Source organism: Mustela erminea, chromosome 3 (assembly GCF_009829155.1).
Source record: "Mustela erminea isolate mMusErm1 chromosome 3, mMusErm1.Pri, whole genome shotgun sequence".
In the NCBI taxonomy this organism is placed as follows: domain Eukaryota; kingdom Metazoa; phylum Chordata; class Mammalia; order Carnivora; family Mustelidae; genus Mustela; species Mustela erminea.
This window is the reverse complement of record NC_045616.1, coordinates 97,215,737-97,235,410: the sequence shown is the minus strand read 5'-3', so window position 1 is coordinate 97,235,410 and position 19,674 is coordinate 97,215,737. Positions and strand designations below refer to the sequence as shown.

Genomic DNA, 19,674 nt, shown 5'->3' with positions numbered 1-19,674 from the left:
CTCCCTTCCCCTATGATCCTCTGTGCTATTTCTTACATTCCACAAAGAAGTGAAACCATACAATAATTGTCTTCCTCTGATTGATTTTTTTCTCTCAGCATCATTTCTCTCATCATCAGTTCCATCCACATTGTTGTAAATGCTAAGTATTCATCCTTTCTGATGGCTGAGAAATATTCTGTTGTGTCTATATACCACATCTTATTTATCCATTTATCTGTTGATGGACATCTCGGTTCTTGCCACAGTTTGGCAATTACGGACATTGCTGCTTTGAATGTGGGAGGCAAGTGACCTTTTGGATCACTATTGTTATTTTTGGGGTAAATACCTAGTAGTACAATTGCTGGATCATAGGGTAACTCTATTTTTAGCTTCTTGAGGAACCTCCATACTGTTTTCCAGAGTGGTTATACCAGCTTGCACTCCCACCAACATCGTAAGAGGGTTCCCCTTTCTCCACAACCTTTGCAACATTTGTTGCTTCCTGTCTAGTTAAATTTTAGCCATCTGATTGGTGTAGGTGGTATCTCATTGTGATTTTGATTTGTATTTCCCTGATGCCATGTGATATGGAGCACTTTTTTCATGTGTCTTTTGGCCACTTGTATGTCTTTGGAGAAATGTCTGTTCATGTCTTCTGTTCATTTCTTGAATAGATTATCTGTCTTTTGGGTGAGGAATGTCACATTTAGACAGGAGAGGTATTTTGCCCCAGATCTCACAGGCAGTCATTGCTAAATGTATGGTTTGAACCCATGCAAACTGATTCCATTATTCAGCTTCTACCCCATGCTGCTTCTGTGTTACAGTACTCCCTTTTGAGAAAGCAGTTGCAGAAACTCTTCTCTGTAGTCACCATAAAGTGTTACTCATAACCCTGCCATTCCTGGTAAAAGCTGGTTCAAGGAGTCATGAGGGCCTGAGCCAGAGAGGCCAGAAGCCTAGAAGGAAGTTTTGTATGGGAGATCTCTACTAAAGGTTTCCTGTTGTCTTATATCCCTATATATAAAGTGAGTGTATCATTCTTTGCACTCTACAAGAGCTCATTTGTAGGATCAGAATAGATCAGTGTGGTTTAATAGTATCCACAGCTCCCATGACTGGCTTCCTAACAAGCCCAAATGAACATTGCACACTAACTGTGGTTTTCATTATTCTATTTGTGCTTAGTCCCACTGACCCACATAGTGTTCCAGCAGGATCCACATTGTATGGTTCATTATGTAATTGAATTTAGTGTTCATGATATTTGGAGCCAGGAAAGCAACATTCCATGTGGCGGGCCAAATGAAGCTATGCTTCTAGTATGAAGTGGGGAAGTTGAAGAGTTTGAAGACAGGACTTTTTAATTTTGATTAAGAGAGATTATTTGCTTCTTGGAGACATGGTCTTGGGCCAGGAATCATAGTTGTGAAACATTTGAAAGGATGAAGACACTTGGATGAAAAAATTTAACAGCATTGCCACTATGTCAAAGAGTATGGTTGGCTCCAGGAGAGAAAAAAGTTAAAATCCCTAAGCTCCAGGGAGGGGCACTAGCCATGTGGGCTGTCACCAGAGCTGGTACTTTGAGTCGTGTGCTCTTTACACCAACACATGTCAGGCCCATTAGCCAGAGGCTTGGTGGTGGTAATATCAGGGGAAATGATAGGGCATCTTTTTAGTTCAGATTGGTGGGTCTCTAAGGGAACCAGGCAAGCAGTTTACATAAATGCTAAATAGTAAGACCTTTTCTGTAAATAGAACATCAGTGTAATGGTATTTAGTTTGTTCAAGCAGTCCTGCGAGGGACTATGTTGAAACTACATTAAAGCAAGATGTGTTCCCTCCATTTTGCTAAGAGTCATAAATCTAAAGTAAGAGTTCTTACTGTGAATGCAAAGTAATACATTTCAATATGATTGGGTACACGTGGGTTCTTTTGAAGAGCATGATAAGCAAAATGTACAATTGAAAAAATACTTTGGATTCTCAAGAAATGGAGAGAACAGTTTTTTAAGCCCTAAATCAAACTGACAGGTAAATTGCTACTGGGTAATATTCATGAAAGGAAAGTTAGCATGGATGATGGTAAGAAAGGTGACTGAACATGAAATGCAGTGTTACAGAAGAAGTCATAATGAGGTCCAATGTGAACACACTAGGGAACCACTTCTTATAAGAATAGTAAATTGCACTTTGGTGGACAGAGAAAAACGTAAAATAAATCCCCTTGTTAAACTCCTTTAAACTAATAAACAGGATATGTGGTGTATGGTACTGTGAAAGCAGGCAAGTGTCCAGTGAAAACAGAAGAGAGGAAATACTGCCCACGTGAAATGAGATACAAGGCTCTGGCTTGTTGGAAGTCATGTGTTATTCATATTTGAACCTAACTTGTAATTGCCAATATTGGACATTTTCTGTCATTATACCAGTGACATTTGAAACAAGGTAAATACCATGCTTAGAAAACTTGGACAGGATTAAAAACAAACCACAACAAGACACCTGAGAGATAATTTCTAATGTGGGGGAAACATGTGTGGCAGCCTGGATACAAACAGATACAATAATACACTGGCCACAAAGCTTTTTAAACTTTAATCACTTGTTCTGTTTTGAAAGCATGTTTACTGAGATGTACTTTTAAGAAGCATCTCAGTTCCAAAGAATAAAATGGGTGGCTGGGAAGATTTTCAGATATAGTAAAAAACAAACAAACAAATACTGAGCAATAAAAAAACACTTGTACCTAAATATTCAGATAATTGAAGAGAAGTTATATTTAAAGTTATATTTAAATGATTTTTGGAATGTTTTCAACTGTCTACTTCAAGTGTCTAGGCCAAAACTTAAATGAATCCTTTTCGAATTTTTGGTTTTTCTAATTTAAGAAATAGTGCATGTTTTATTTTAAACTCATGGTATCTTCAATGTGCAGAAAATCCTGCATGAGAAGCCTTCTTGGGGGAGCTGAAGTTCTAATTTACAAAATGTCACAATAAAGCAGCAAGCATACAGTTTTTTTAGTTTTGTCCATTCATTTGATTGTGAACAAACCTTTGGATTAGAAACTTCTTCACGGTAAAACTGCCCAGACTAACCTAAGGGAAATATTTAATGATATTTCTTTGATCAAACAGACGTTATTAGAAAAAAATCATCATCTTCACTTAAATACATTGATTTGTCTCTTCCCGTATTTCTGACCATGGTGGAAACATGGTCTAGAGCATGAAGTGGAAGGAAGAGGGGCGGACCCACTGGGACTCAAATTCCAGTTACCCCTGTTGTCAGCTAGATTTGTGATAAGTTTCTTGACTTCCAAGCCGTGTTTCTTCTTATGTCAAATAGAGATGATACTACTGAATTTTCACATTTTTGGTGGTTGCTTTGGTCAGTGGATAAGCTGGTCATTGAGGGAGTGCAGTGACAACAGGCAATCCTGACACCTTGGTCCAAATCAGGGATTACTCTATGTATCATTATGTGGGAGTGTTCTTTACACAACTGTGGGCCTTGTCTACTTTAGTGTGAGCTTTTCAGCTTATTTAATTTTGCTGGGATCATTTGGCTACTTCTGCCTCTGTCATAGGGTCTAGGCAGTGGGTGACTACTTTAAAACATCATCCCCATATACTCTGCACTCAAAAGGAGTATTACCATTGCATGCTTATATTCATATTTGAAAATATGCTTGGGGGAGGGGTGATTCTCCAGAAAATTGTCAGCAGTACCTCTCAAACTGTGCTAAGAAAGTGTATTTATCATATTAATTTATTCATCAAAAATATATATGCAGCTCTTACTTTATTCTTGCCTGCTAAGTTCTAGAGATTCAGAAAAGAAGGAAACCAATACGGCTCCTACCCTCAGCTTATAGCCAGCTGGTAGAGAAAAGAGGCCTCTAAAAACAACAACAATGAAGAATTATACAAATATAGGACAAGAAAAAATAAGTATTGATGGAAAGCTCATTATTCTGTGGGAGATAACTGTTCTTAGTTAAGAAATTGTCGTGATAGATTTTCTAAGTGTCAAGGAGAGTGTCTTTAGGAGGTTGGCTGGGTTAAACTAGGTATATCCAAAGTTAGAAATAAATTGCTTAATTCATTAAAGTTGGAAAAGTTTGAATTTTCTGCGGCTGACTGGAAAACAGCAAATTAGGGACCTAAGAGAGGAAAGGAGACCAAGCGAGAGAGATACCCAACAACATGGTGGGATGCTGGAAAATACTCAGGAAATTAACTAGGAAAATTAACTAGTCAGAAATTCTAGAACACAGTATACAGAATAATGGAAAATTATCTTACTTTGAAACATGAGGCTGACTTTTCCAAATAAGGGGTCAATTATAGTCACAATCTTCAGACCCTTACTGATTATTTTTATATGATCAATTTAAAAAGGTATGTCTTTACAAATGGCTAACAGACACATGAAGAAATGCTCATCATCTTTAGCCATCAGGGAATTTTAAATCAAAACCACATTGAGATACCACCTTACATCAGTTAGAATGACCAAAATTGACAAGGCAAGAAACAACAAATGTTGGAGAGGCTGTAGAGAAAGGGGAATCCTCTTACACAGTTGTTGGGAGTGCAAGTTGGTGCAGCCACTTTGGAAAACAGTGTGGACTTTCCCCCCAAAATTAAAAATAGACCTACCCTATGACCCAGCAAGTGTACTGTTGGATATTTACCTCAAAGATACAGATGTAGTGAAAAGAAGGGCCATATGCATCCCAATGTTCATAGCAGCAATGTCCACAATAGCCAACTGTGGAAAGAGCAGAGATGCTCTTCAACAGACGAATGGATAGAGAAGGTGTAGTCCATATATACAATATTGCTCAGCCATCAGAAAGGATGAATACCCAACTTTTGCATCAACATGGACGGGACTGGAGAAGATTATTTTAAGTGAAATAAGTCAAGCAGAGAAAGCCAATTATCATATGGTTTCACTTATTTGTGGAACATAAGGAATAGTGTGGAGGACATTAGGAGAGGGAAGAGAAAAATGAAGAGGTGGAAATTGGACGGGGAGATGAACTATGAGAGACTATGGACTCTGGGAAACAAACTGAGGGTTTTAGAGGGGAGGGGAGTGGAGGCAAAGGTTAGCTCAATGGTGGGTATTAAGGAGGGCACATATTGCATGGAGCACTGGGTGTTGTGCGCAAACGATGAATCATGGAACACTATATCAAAAAGCAATGATGTACTGTATGGTGACTAACGTAACATAATAATAATAAAAAAAGAAAATAATAAGGAAGAGGGGGAAAAAAGGGTCATTTCTTGGAGTGCCTGTGTGGCTAATTTGGTTAAGTGTCTGCCTTTGGCTGAGGTCATGATCTTCAGGTACTGGGATAGAGCTCTACATGGGCTCCTTGCTCAATGTGAAGTCTGCTTCTTCCTCTCCGTCTGCCCCTCTCCACCCCCCTCCACCACTTGTGCTCTCTCTCTTTCAAATAAATAAATAACATCTTTAAAAATAAATAAATAAAAAGGCATGTCTCTCCAAGTTGGCACTCTTATGGACCCAACTTTCACTGGGTACTTAAACTTTGCCTTTCAGAAGTATACGCCTGTGTGCTTTTAATTAGGTGATGCTTTTATTTGCCTCTGTTTTGTTTGCCTCTGAATGAGCCTTTTTCCTTCTTTACCAACAAATGGTTGTCCCTCTCCAGTGACCTTTTAGCCTGTCTCAAAATTCTTATTTAAGATCTTATTATTAGGGAAGTGAGATTTATCTGTCATCATGCTTGCATATTTTATACACACACACACACACACACACACACACATACACACATATTTATATATAAATTATTTACCACATATTTATGGGAAAAGTAAAATTAATATCAGACACTTTCAGAATTTATGAACATTTTAAATCTCCCCTCACCCCTTGCCAACCCACCAATCTGCCAACTCCTAGTCTCTTTCTTGACCAGTTCTTACATGCATGATACTATGAAAAAATTCAAAGAGTATAAGTTTTATGGTGCTTACAAATTTCAAAAATCTATAGAATTGAATTATTGAATATGAAAGAAGCCCCACAAAGTCAGTTTTGATACTATGTAGCCTGTATTTTATACTCAACTGCCTCAAACCTACTTGAGGTTTGGAGGAGAGAATATGTCTTAACAATTTTCACATAATGTTAAAAGTCAGAAACTAAATTCTATTACACGTATTAAAGGAAGGGTGAGCCTGTAAGGCTAACTGACATCCTAAATGACTGCGTAGTCACAAATGTAGCAACTGCTATAGATGAATAATATGGGATGTTTTCAAATCACACAATAGGAGAACCTGATCTATAATACAGGGTCGGGAAAAGTTTCCCTGAAGAAGTGAATTTTGAACAAGGACTCAAAAACTAATTGCAGTTAAGAATTAGGCCAGGCAAATGTGGTGGAAGTCGAGGTAGTTGCATGGGAGGGAAGGTTTCAGCTAAAGGGAGAGGATAGGGCCAAAGACCTTCTGGTTGAACAGTGTAATAACTGGGGAGTAGAAATAGGGCAGTTTTGTGTCAAAAGCTAGAGTGATAGCTCTAGAAGCCAGCTATTTGAGTCTGGATGACTATGCCAGGGGATTTTGCCTTTATCCTAGAAGAAGTGAAATGAAATAGCAAGCTTTTCAACACTGACGGATTTGAATGAGTGTATTTCAGAGTGAAAACAATTGAGGTCGGAAACATCATGGTGATCAGTTAGAAGGCAGTTTTCATACATGAAGTCAGCATCACGAGGGTCAGCCTGAAGGACTGGAGGGATGGTAGAAGGTCTTAAGATGTAATTTCAGGGGCACCTGGGTGACTCAGTGGGTTAAAGCCTCTGCCTTCGGCTCAGGTCATGATCCGGGGTCCTGGGATCGAGCCCCACATCGGGCTCTCTGCTCAGCAGGGAGCCTGCTTCCTCCTCTCTCTCTGTCTCTCTGTCTGCCTCTCCACCTACTTGTGATCTCTGTCTGTCAAATAAATAAATAAAATCTTTAAAAAAATTAAAAAAAAAGATGTAATTTCAAGGGCAAATCATCAGGTTTTGATAACTGGAAAATGACAGGAAAGGAGGATCAAAGATGACATTCAGATTTCTAGTAAGAGCAGTTAGATGAATCCTCAAAAGTAAGGGAGAAATCTGAAATTGTAGATACATGAGTACATTGTTAAATTGTTTGTTGTCCCATAGTTTAGCGGGCAAAATTCCTAATCATCAATCTTACTGTACAAAGTTTCACAAAGTCTCACTCATTCAAACTACAAAATCTTTACTGACCCCTGGTGTTAGTTAGATTGTTAAGTTGCAAATAACAGCAACCACTCAAAGTAATTCCAGTCCAGGAGCTTTATTATAAGGATTTATGGAGAAAAAATAGATTTCCTAGCCACGGTAAGTAAGCCTGCTTCTGCCCAGAGGAGGACTGGCATCCAGAAAACATTTTAATAAATTAAAGATTATTCAGAGGCTTCATGCTGTTTTTCAGTATCATTATTATTATTATTACCTTCTTTTAGCAGTTAATAAGAATTTGGCTATTCTTTTTCTCTCCTTTCTGTATATCTTTTCTCAGTTCCCTGTGTAACTCTTGAGTTCCCACACTCAAGGACTCTTTCTCGGAGTTCTGCACTCTGTTTCCTGAGAGGGGTTCACACTGGCAGCTCTTGAGTGAAGTCCTGATGCAAGGACATGTACAGTAGTACATGTGCTTGTCTGTCTACAGGTGGATTTCTTCTCTGTCCTGTACTGTCTCTGGCCCAGTGATTCCCACCAGAGTGTCTGTGTATGTAGTCAGAACACTACTGCTTTTAAAGAAGTTTTATCAAATGCTTCCATTGTAAAGGAACAGACTGGGGAGGTGAAAATTTCTATCAAAAGAAATCTGTAAGCAAGGCGGATACCATGAGGATAAAAGATTCTGCTCTGGCATCTTTTCATTTTATACATTTTCTCTTAAACTTTATTAAAGTATTTCCCCCCTCACTTCAAAAGGCTGAAATTGGAAAGAATAGTTGATTTAAGATGTGACTGAGATGCAAACGGGATGTGAGCAAATGGTGCCAAGAATCCGGATTCTCCAAGGTGGGTGACATGGAAGTGGCACTATGAGGAATATTCTAAGAAACCTATCTCACTGGGGACCCCTTTTTTACCTACAGTCACCTTTATTTATCATCACATTTCAGGAAATTTGGGGGAAAAAAAAAGAATAGCAGTTATTTCCTGCCTCTCTCTCTTTTGCTTTGAAAAGCATGAGGTATCCTGGTGAGCTCAGCATGCTCTGGTGATGACGACACAACTTTGTAACAGCTAATAATTTTGTAAAATGGCCTGTGTAAAAGACTGCAGTTATTACACATGGCTTGGAAGGCACACATTTCGAAATGTTTTTTTCCACTCTTCCATCCACCCTCCCCCACCCACCGCCCCCGTCTTTTTCTCTTCCTTTTTGCTTTCAAAGTCCACGTTCTGGACATCCTGAGCTCTTTCCATGTAAATCTGTGTGGGTGGATGTGATGAGAAGCAGTTGAATAAACTTCCCTGAGAGCCCCTAAAGCTCTCATAGAGGCTAACAGAGGGCAGGAGCTGAGCAAATGGTCCAGAGTTAATAAGAGATCCTTGAGTGCTGATTTTAATTCATTGGGTTTCCCTTCCCCAAAATACAGAAGAAAGTATTTTCTTTAAAAAAAAAATAGAAGTCCTGGTTAAGGTTTATTGAGGAATTATGACCTTCTGCATGTTATAACCTATGTGTATAGTCATTAAACTATAGATCTATCCTTTTGCTTATCTCTAGTAAATAACATCAGAAACATTTAACTTTGAGACACCTAAACTTATTAATTTAAAATCTCATCATTTGCCTTTATGGTTTTGTATCTGTTTTTGAGTCAATATATTTTCCAGTGACTTTGGGAACATTTTTCACATCCTAGGAAATTTTCAGTGGATTCACTTTCTGATTTCCAAATATAAATATACCAAACAAATAGGCAGACAAAATAGATAGCTAGGATTCTGATACAACTCAGAAAACTGGTTTGAACTCATGAGCTCAAGGTTTGAAAAAAATGAAGCCGGACCTAAAAGAAAGGAGAGAAGTCAGTAAAGATTCTATGAACACTGAGAAAAGATCTGCTGTATTCCTTTTCATTTTGCAAATTTGTTTTTGTAGTTCCTTGGACATAGTTAGCTTCAAAACACATTCTTTTTTACTGCTTTTTCTCCATTCTCTATATTTTATGCTGGAACATACTTCCTAAACGTTTTTTTCCACTCTCATAAAAATCAGTATCAGTAGCTTAAGATAGGTTGTCTCCATACACTTAAAATGGATTGAAGTTGATTATACATATATTCATGCTGTTTGTTTACTTATTACTCTTCTTACCCGAGTATACCAGATATACCACACTGAAAATTGGTATACAACATACTAGTTTTATCCTATAGTATGAAAAAAGCAAGAATCCGAGAAGATAAATTTCTGAAGTCAGGAAATCAAAGTACAGAAATGTACTTACTTGGGCTTTTGCTGTATGAAATAATTTATACAGTTAGTAATTTTTTTTGATTCATGAATTCTTAAAGGAGAAAGTGATGCAGAAAAGTGAGCTCAGTAAGGGTAATGGAGTGAAACAGGAAGGTGGTTTATATGAGGCTGCATTCCATGAGAACAGGGTGTTATTTTTTGAGAACACTAAATTCAGATTTCTTATTTTTTCATTTATTATTTTTTGGGGTTATCACCTACACATTATAAGTTCCTTTGATAAAAGAGAAGAAAAGTAGTATATGTTTCTTTATGAAAAATTGAAAGTGAATTTCCTTCTTTCTGTTGAGAAAGCATAAAATTTGCTAAACTATGTAAAAATTGGTCCTATGCCTTTCTTTTAACTTTACTATATACTAAATTTTAAAGTATCAATGCACAAAATTTAGTTGCCTTCCATAGAAAAACCTAAGGAGATTCTGATGGCTCAAATAACATTGAGAACCCCAGATGGAATGGCTTCTCGGATTAAACATCTGCTTCATATTGTGAAAGCATTTGATTTAGATTCTGATGTTATTAAAATTAGATTATTGGTGTTTTTTTTAAATTTCCATAACAGATTAATTCTTACTAATTTTAAGATAAAGATATCTAAACAGTCTTATTTGAACTATAAAATAATGAAAATTATCGAGTGAATAATGCCATTTATGTGTAGGATTACATCCCTCTCTCCTGTTTGTCTCCTTGTTGCTAAGTATTTATCTATAAAATGTGTGATGTATACAGTTATACAGATATTCTCTCTTCATTTATTTCTGTTTTAAGGTCACTTAATGGTATTCATTAGGAAACATAAAAACCTGAAAGGTAAAATTAGATCTTAAGCACAATATCTTCAATCAGATTTTGTAGCCATAGCACATCACTTTATAAAAAACAGGTAAGATATTCTTGAACCAAATGCTTTAATTGGTTTAGGCTTAAACAATCTAGGCTTAAACAATCCCTACAGGAAGACCACAGTCAAGTATAGGTAAAAGGCTTGTCATGCTTGTTTGGGTTGGTTTTTATGAACATTATTTCCTATTTTGTCATAACCAGCATCACTCTCCCTTATATCTATTAAGAGCAACCCATAACTCCATGTACACAAGGTAGAGCTACCTATCTATGATGTTCCCTTCCCTACCAGTCTGCTCCTTTTCCCAGTCTGAATGCCAATGGAAAGCTCTTTAAAGGAAGGTTAAATATTGCCACCATCAAGAAGGGTTGCCAGGCAGGAGAAACTTGGGAGGAAATGGGGGATTAGGTTGTCTCTCCTCTCCAGTTCCTCCAGATTCTTTTTATAATCTCCTACTCTAGTTCTTGAGTCCCTGCCTTTGTCACACCAACTTTATCCTGGGACCAATAATTTAATTTCCGGACAAGCCTCCTTGGTTCTGCAAGAAGGAGACTATCTTTGGCCCGGGCTGGTCTAAAATCAGAGTAGTGAGAGTATAAAGCATTACTAAAATTGGCCTTTGTGTTCGCAGATACTAGTCTCAGTTGGCTGAAGCAGATCAGCATGTATTCTTTAATCTCCTCGCAGCAGAACAAAGAGTTAGGCAAGGACTCAGCCTGGACCAACCAACAGTGCCATCCCTGTGTCCAAGGAGATTAGTTTAAAGAGAAGAGGGTAACTCAAAGGAGACATTAAGAATCCTCCCAAAGATGATAAATCCTCCCAAAGAGATAAAAGGATGCTTCTTTTTCTGTAGCATTGAAATTTATAAGAATGACATAAGCAGAAGATGTATGTGGCCATCTTCTTATTTTATTTTATTATTCCATGACTATTCTGGCTGAGTGGGAAGTTGAGATAGTCATGGCTTGGTTATGGAAAGCCCTGCATACCAAAGTAACCAGCTTGATATTAATTCTAGGATTGAGAGAGAACCACTTAATGGTTTTCATAGGGGAGAGATATGTCCAGATTGGCATTTGATATATATCACTTTATCATTTTGGTGCAAAAAAATGTCGGAATCAACTAAGATACAGTAGTTTTAATAATGCAGAATGTGAAGTTAATGAACACAAAATGATGAAGAGAAAAGAGTTACTTATCATACACATTTTCAGTTTGGAGATACCTTTTGAACTAATAACAAATACTTTTATAAAAATGTTTATTCCAACTCTACTAATTGCTGACAGTGTCATTGTACATAAGTTCTCTCCATGTCAGGTATTATTAGTGTTGGCACTATTCATATTTAAAAAAAATTTTTTTTAGAGTGTGGTTATCTTTTCAATTCACATAAAAGCTCTCTTCTGTCAGAGAGACTAATGTGCAAATAGAAACTAGACTAATATTGGGTCCCTGGTCTTACTATACTTGCAGTTAGTACACCTCTGCATTTTTAGCAAAAGAAATAACTATTTCTGTGAACACTTCATTTGAAGTATGTGTTTGTCATTTGTAGCTAAAAAATTCATGTTTACCACATGTAACAAAAATCACATCGAACTATGTTCGCAGATTTCTATTTGTATGTTGGTTTTACTTACTGATTAAGCCATGATTGTAATGATCAGTGTAAACAAAGTTGATCTATACACCAGTTGAATGCTTTTAGCCTTGTAGATATCTAAACTTAATTGACTTAATTGCTAAGCACATCAAGTCATCGTTTGTAGATCAAACCAAATATATATTTTTTTAAAGGTCAGCTGTTTTTTATTATTGTGTCTGGAGTGGAGATGCGCTTTATCTATGGTTTACCACTTAAAGATATTGTCCTCAAAAATACAATCCCAAGATTCTCTGGGTGATTACCTAGTAGATGGGACACAGGATAGCATATTATGGCGTTGATTGGCAGATGGGCTAATGGGAAAGGCTCTTAAAGGTACAAAGATGAGTAAGAAGGAAAAAAAATGAGCGAATGAGTTGAGGAGGTTGTTCTACTAGTGACATCTGCCATCTTTGTCCTTAACTATCCCATTTCCTTTGGCTATCATCTTTCTCAGTTGTTAATAACCTTTGCACACTTGAATAGTTGCTAATAACCGTTTCATACTTTTACAGGAAAAGTGACTCTGAAGGTTGGCTAACAAGGATTTCAGGTTTTGTTTTAAATATAACTTTCCCAGCAAGGGAAGGGCCAAAAAAATTTAACCCCACTGAATAAAAACTGGTATTTCTCTTTCTTCCTCCTGAGCATATCCAGAGTCCTTTCTATTTCAAATGCCCACTGGGGCAGAATACATAATGACTAATGGGCTGGCAGAGACCCAGGTGACATGTAAACCCTGTGCCTTGGCTGCAGCCAGTTAGCCTGGAGCAGCAGTCAGGGTTTATTGTCTTTGCAAGTTTCTGGCCTCCACGGGTAAGAGGAGTCATGACTCTAACCAGACTTTTAAGCTAGACTACTCATGAACTGCATATGTATAAGCATTTCATAGCAAGAGTCATCACCCTGTATTAAGTCAATGGCCCCAAGATTCACCTATAATGCAAGTAAGAGAGAGTTGCATTATTTTATGGTTATTTTATGCTGTGAATCCATATGTCCCTTGGTTTGTCATTATATTCTTATGTGTAAATAGGTACAGGGACAGAGAAAGGTATTTATAAACACTGCTATGTGTCCTGAAGTTACTGGCTTCTCAGATGAGAATGCTGAGATCATAGAGGCCAGGTGTCTGAAGAACAGTCTCACGTTTGAGCTGGCCTTATTCGAGTCTCCTCTTTGGGCTTTTGAGATCCCTGAACAAGAAATACTCCTAGATACAGACAGAAAAATTCTTCTGACCCATTTTCATTTCATTGTCTTTCACCACCACTGCCATGGAGAGGACCCTTGTAGTCCAGCTGTGTTCCTGGGCTAGATATTGCAGGTAAAACTACTTGTGGGTAGAATGGAAGCTCTGTCCACACCTCCTTGCTCCAGTATTCTAGGATCCAAGCTTTCCCATCTTCATTAGCAGCAGGCCTATGTTTAGGCTTCCCCAAACCGTTGAGGTTCAAGAGAGGGTGGAAACTAAGACAATTCACGTTCATGGTTCACTTTAATATATAGGACTCCTTGGAATAAAATTTAGAAGTCTAATAGAGAGGCACCCAGAATTCTACTTTTCTTGTGATTTTGCCTACTATAGCCATTTTAGGTGTTACTATTTAGGATTTTGAAAGACTTACTGGTAAAATGCACTACCTTTACTTGAAATCCATCCACATAATTCCTTGCTTTGTTACAGCAGTGGTAAAAATCCAGCTAAATATAATGGTAGGGAAAAGAAGAGAGAAGTACTGCATAGTCACTGATTGCCAACAAGAAATTTTACATCGAGAATTCTCCAACAGGCTTTATTTTTTTTAATTTAAATTCAATTAATTGACACATATGTATTATTAGTTTCAGAGGTAAAGGTCAGTGATTCATCAGTCTTGTATAATATCCAGGGCACATTACATCATGTGCCCTCTTTAATGCCCATTACCCAGTTACCCCATTCCTCCCTCCCATCCAGCAACCCTCAATTTGTTTCCTGTGATTAAGTCTCTTACGATTTGTCTTCCTCTCTGATTTCCTCTTATTTTTCCCTCCCTTCCCCTATGATCCTCTGTTTTGTTTCTTAAATTCCACATATGTGTGAGATCATAGGATAATTGTCTTTTTCTGATTGACTTATTTCACTTAGCATAATACCCTCTAGTTCCATCCACATCACCAACAGGCTTTAGAATCTTATTTAAGTTTCCCAATCACCTCACATGAATGCCTGGAAGATACGTTCTTATGATTCCCATTGAGTCATTCTGTAAAATGATGACATTACCTAAGCACATCTAAACCTAAATTTCATGCTTAATAGCACAGAGACCAACTTTTCCAATGTTTCTGAATTGCTAAGGGCATTGCTTCAATTATTCCAGCAACAAAATATCCCTAGGCTTATGTTTTCTCTGAAGGAGTTGACAGAAGTCTGGTTTGTCTGCATGTTGATGTTCTTTAGTCTCCTGTTTTTATTTATCTATCTATTTATTTATTTATTTATTTGACAAACAGAGATCTCAAGTAGGTGGAGAGGCAGGGGGAGAGAGAGACAGAGAGAGAGGAGGAAGCAGACTCCCCACAGAGCAGAGAGCCTGATGTGGGGCTCGATCCCAGGACCCTGGGACCATGACCTGAGCCAAAGGCAGGAGCTTAACCCTCTGAGCCACCCAGGTGCCCTTCCTGTTTTTTGTTTTGCATGTGTTTATTAATTTTAAAAATTCTTTTTTTTTTTTTTTTTAAAGAATCCCTACAGAATTTCCTGACCTTTAAGCTACCACAAAGATGAGAGAGTAAACTAGAAATGCAGCCAGCTGGGGTATAAGGCAGACATAATAAAGTCCCCAAATGGGAATAGACTTTGTTTTGTTTTATTTTGGGGTTTTTTGGTTTTGTTTTGTTTTTTACCCTCAACCAAGGATAACTGTTCCTTTTATTTTTCTTAATTATGTTATGTTAGTCACCATACTGTACATCATTAGTTTTTGATGTAGTGCTCCATAGTTCATTGTTTGCATATATCACCAGTGCTCCATGCAGTTCATGCCCTCCTTAATACCCATCACCAGGTTCACCCGTCCCCCTACCCCCTCCCTTCTAAAACCTTCAGTTTGTTTCCTGGAGTCCATAGTCTCTCATGGTTCACCTCCCCCTATGATTCCACCCCCCTTCACTGTTCCTAATGTACGTTCCGCCCATTTATTCCATGGGGACTGCTGGTTTCTGTGAAATTTATCACAGACTTAGACTCATGACTAACATGGAAAATAATGCATATTTCTGTGGTTCTCCAAATCACAGAGTTTGTGCAGGATCATCTTCTCTTATCCCCAGAACTTGACGTGAGTTATAACCCCATTAAGTAGCAGTGAGCAATACAGTAAAATCCTACCATAAATAAGAGTTTTCTTCCAGTTATTAAATAAATGTAATATGCAGCATGGTGACAGTAATAAATAATACTATATTGCATATTTTGGCAAATTGTTAGTAGAATAGATCTTGAAAGTCCTTATCACAAGAAAAAAAGTTGTAACTATGTATGGTGATGTATGTTTAGTTATTGTGGTAACCATTTTGCAATATACACAAATACCAAGCTATGTTATATGCCAGCCAGAAACTAATATAATGTTATATGCCAGTTATACATCAATAAAAAGAATATCCTGAACATGTAGCTCTCTAAAAGATGTCTAAGTAATATATAAGTTTTATATTAGAAAACAAAAAATAAAGTAAGATGAGTAAACTAGGTATAAAATTTAAAGATCTAAAAAAGGAATAAAAATGCACAGTGAAGGGGTGCCTGGGTGGCTCAGTGGGTTAAGCCTCTGCCTTCAGCTCAGGTCATGATCTCAAGCCCTGCATTGGGCTTTCTGCTCAGTGGGGAGCCTGCTTCCCCCTTTCTCTCTGCCTGCCTCTCTGCCTACTTGTGATCTCTCTCTCTCTGTCAAATAAATAAATAAAATATTTTAAAAAGTGCACAATGAAAATAAAGGAAATGGATTGATAAAATTAAAAGTAGAGGTTAATCAAACACTATAAGAAATAAATCAGTGAGTAAAGCCAATATGCTTTTCTGTAAAGTCCAATGAAGTGTTCCCCTGGGAAAAACAAGGATACCCATTATCACCATTACAATCTAATATGGCACTGGAAGTCTTCAATAATTCAATGAGTCAAGATAAAACAATTATATTTAATAAAAAATGTGTACATATATCAGATACATGTATGTTTCAGATATACATGTAAGTATCTATATCAATATCTATTTCCAGATGGAAGAAACACAAAACCAGTAATTATTTTCAAGTAAATAATTGAAAAACTACAAGAATTAGTAAGACCATTCATAGGGTGATTGAATAAAAGACCCAACATCTGAAAATCATTAACTTTCCTATGCACCAGTGATAACCAGTTAGAAAATTTTATGCTAAAATAACATCTGTTCACAAAATCATAAATGTCTTAGGCACAGATATAATAGGAACTTCATAAACTGGATGAATTAAATTATAAATTGCTGCTAAAGGATCCCTCAATTTGTAACTAAACAAATGGAGGAGGCATATCATGATTTATATGAAAAGACTCAAATCACAAAGATGCTAAATTTTGAGAAAATAATCAAATTCAATGTATGTCACTCAAAATCACAGTTATGTTTTTTGTAAATGATAACAAGCTTACTCTTAGTTTAAAAGGAAGAAAAGATGCATAAAATAACAAAGGCAATTCTGAAGATGATCAATTACTCTAGATATCAAAGCATGTTATAAAGATGTGCTTCATGTAGTCTGGTATTAGAGCAGGCAAGCATATTTAGAAAAATGGAAAATGCTGAAGTCAAGAAGGAGATTATATAAGGTGATTCAATTGATGATAAGTTTTTAAAATCAGTAAGAAAGGAATAGGTAGTTCACTTAATGTGCTGGGAAAACTGACTTTCTTTGGAAAAAAAATTAATTCTAACCCATACTTCACACCATATGTAAGAATGACTCAACAAAACCATAATGTTATGATAGGAAGTCTTAAAACATTAGCCATAAAAGTTTCCAAAAATAGATGAATGTCTTCTCAGCTTCACTGACAATTACGGAAATGTTAACATAATAGAGATGTATTTCTTATTTTCTCAAACTTTGTTTGTGAGATATTTTGAATCTTTTTTATATTCAGTTATTTGCTTTTGGGGAGGCAATTGATCAATATTTCTCTGAATTAAAAGTGCACATATCCTTACATCAACAGTTCCACTCCTGGGAATGTCAAAGAAATAATACTCATTTGTACAAAAGCATAAGGGTACAATTAATGGTAAAAATAAGGATACACTGTAATTGTCCAACAATGAGGAAGTAGTTAAGTAAATTATGGTAGTGTTATTGTGTGGAGTAATATGTAGTTTAAAAAAAAAAGAGCTGTAGACCTATAGGCATTGACATGAAATATCTCCAAAATTATAATGGAAAAGGAAATTTCAGAATATTATATTTAGTGTGATGTTATTTATTTATGTATTTAGTATTTTATTTATTTATTTTGAGAGAGAGAGAGCGTGCACACATGATTGGGGGGCAGGGAAGAGGAAAAGGAGAAGCTGGCTCCTCACTGAGCAGGAGCCCAGTGAATGCGGAACTTGATCCCAGGACCCCAAGTCATGACCTGAGCTGAAATCAGATGCTTAACAAGCTGAGCCACCCAGTCACCCCATGCAATATTATTTATATAATATAAAAGACATTTGTTTATTTAAAAAATATATGTAAATACATAGAAAGAGGACAAGATGGTGGAAGAATGTGTGACAAATGTTACCATTACCTCCGAGAAGGAGAATAGGACTGAAGGTGAGATAACTGAGAATGTCATATATTCTGCGGAATACTTCTGTGTTCTTTGAATTCTGTATCATGAGTATTATTCATGTATTACTTGTACAACTTTTTAAAATGCTGCAAATAGGGGTGCCTGGGTGGCTCAGTAGGTTAAGCCTCTGCCTTCGGCTCAGGTCATGGTCTCAGGGTCCTGGGATCGAGCTTCCTGAATTCACTTATTCTAGGAGTATTTTGGAGTTTCATTGGGATTTTCTGTAGAGACAATCATGTCATTATTATCTATTTAAGCCCACACTGGGCTCTCTGCTCAGCAGGGAGTCTGCTCCCCGCCCCCCCGCCGACTGACTCTCTGCCTACTTGTGATCTCTGTCTGTAAAATAAATAAATAAAATCTTTACAAAATAAAATAAAATGTTGCAAATAATGAGAAAAATCTGGAAGGAGAATGAAACAAAAAGAAGGAGAATGAAAGAAAGGAGGATGAAGTTTCAGACTATGAGAGAGAGACTGTAATCACAAGGGGAAATAAATAACAAACCCTGTGCTTAGAAAAGTTGGCTTATGAAACAAAGATAAATGTACTGGTTTGAGGGTTGATGTGATTGGTATCAGACAAGGGATTATAATTTATGACCTGATGAAATGCCCAAAGTCTTGTAAGGCAGGCTACAGAGGGATGGTGTGGCAGAAAGAGCTGGAGAGGAAGATGATTTAAATGGAGCCCGTTTGGGGCATCTGAGTGGCTCAGTTGGTTAAGAGTTTGTTTTCAGCTCAGGTCTTGATCTCAGGGTCCTGGAAAGGAGCCCTGCAAGAGGTTCCCTGCTCACTGGGGAGCTTGCTTCCCTCGCTTTCCTGGTCCCCCTGCTTGTGTACTTGTGTGCTCTCTCTCTCTCTCTCTGTCAAATTTAAAAAAAGGACAAGAAAAGAAAAGAGAAATGGAGCCTGTTTAATGCACACACCATTGAAAATATATACTGAACATTAATATCATTTCTAAAACATGAGGAAACATGAGGATTGTGGTTGATGGGGAAACAAAGGGAAAGCATTAAATTTTGATAAGTCCAATTTTTCCATTTTTTCCCATTTTGGATCATGCTTTTGGTGTCAAGTCTAAGAATTTTTTGCATAGCCTTAGATCTTGAAGACTTCCTTTTTTGGTTTTTTATTTTTTCCTAAAGGTTTTATAGTTTATTGTCTTACATTTAAGTCGAAGTCCATGATCCAGGTGGAAACTATTTTATATAGGTTGTGAGACTTAGGTCAAAGTCGGTTTTTTCCCATTGATGTCCAATATCGTATGTTGAAAAGGTTCTATTTCCTCCATTGAATTATTCTTGCACCTTTTTCAGAAGCTTTTCGAGCATTTGTGTGGATCTATTTCTGGGTTCTCTATTCTGTTCTATTGACTTATATGTTTACCTTTCTGCTATCAGTCTTGACTCCTATAGCTACTTACTAAGTCTTGGAATCAGATATGACTTCTACCACTTTATTCTTCTTATTTAAACATCGTTTTTAGCTCTTCTAGTTATTTCTCCTTTTCATATAAGTTTTAGGTTAATTCTATCTATCTCTACACCAGTCTTGCTGAGATTTTCAAAGGAATTGCATTGAAACTGTGTATCAATTTGTGGAAGATAGAAATCTTTACGATATTGAGTTTCCAATCCCCAAGCATAGCATATCGGTCTATTTATTTAGATCTTTGACTTATTTTCTGGGCATTTGGCAGTTTTTAGTTTATCAATCTTCTAATCCTTTATTGAATTTGTACCTGTA

At 36.9% G+C, this 19,674-nt stretch overlaps 1 long non-coding RNA gene across 1 annotated transcript; it reads right to left on the bottom strand.

Annotated features, from left to right (window-relative positions):
- Nucleotides 1–292: 292 nt before the first annotated feature.
- On the bottom strand, nucleotides 293–18,516 carry LOC116586629. The gene is made up of 3 exons (XR_004284086.1): nucleotides 18,507–18,516; nucleotides 14,220–14,226; nucleotides 293–491 (listed from the first exon to the last, which is right to left on the bottom strand). It is a non-coding gene; the product is annotated as an uncharacterized LOC116586629 (long non-coding RNA).
- Between the last annotated feature and the right edge of the window lie 1,158 nt (nucleotides 18,517–19,674).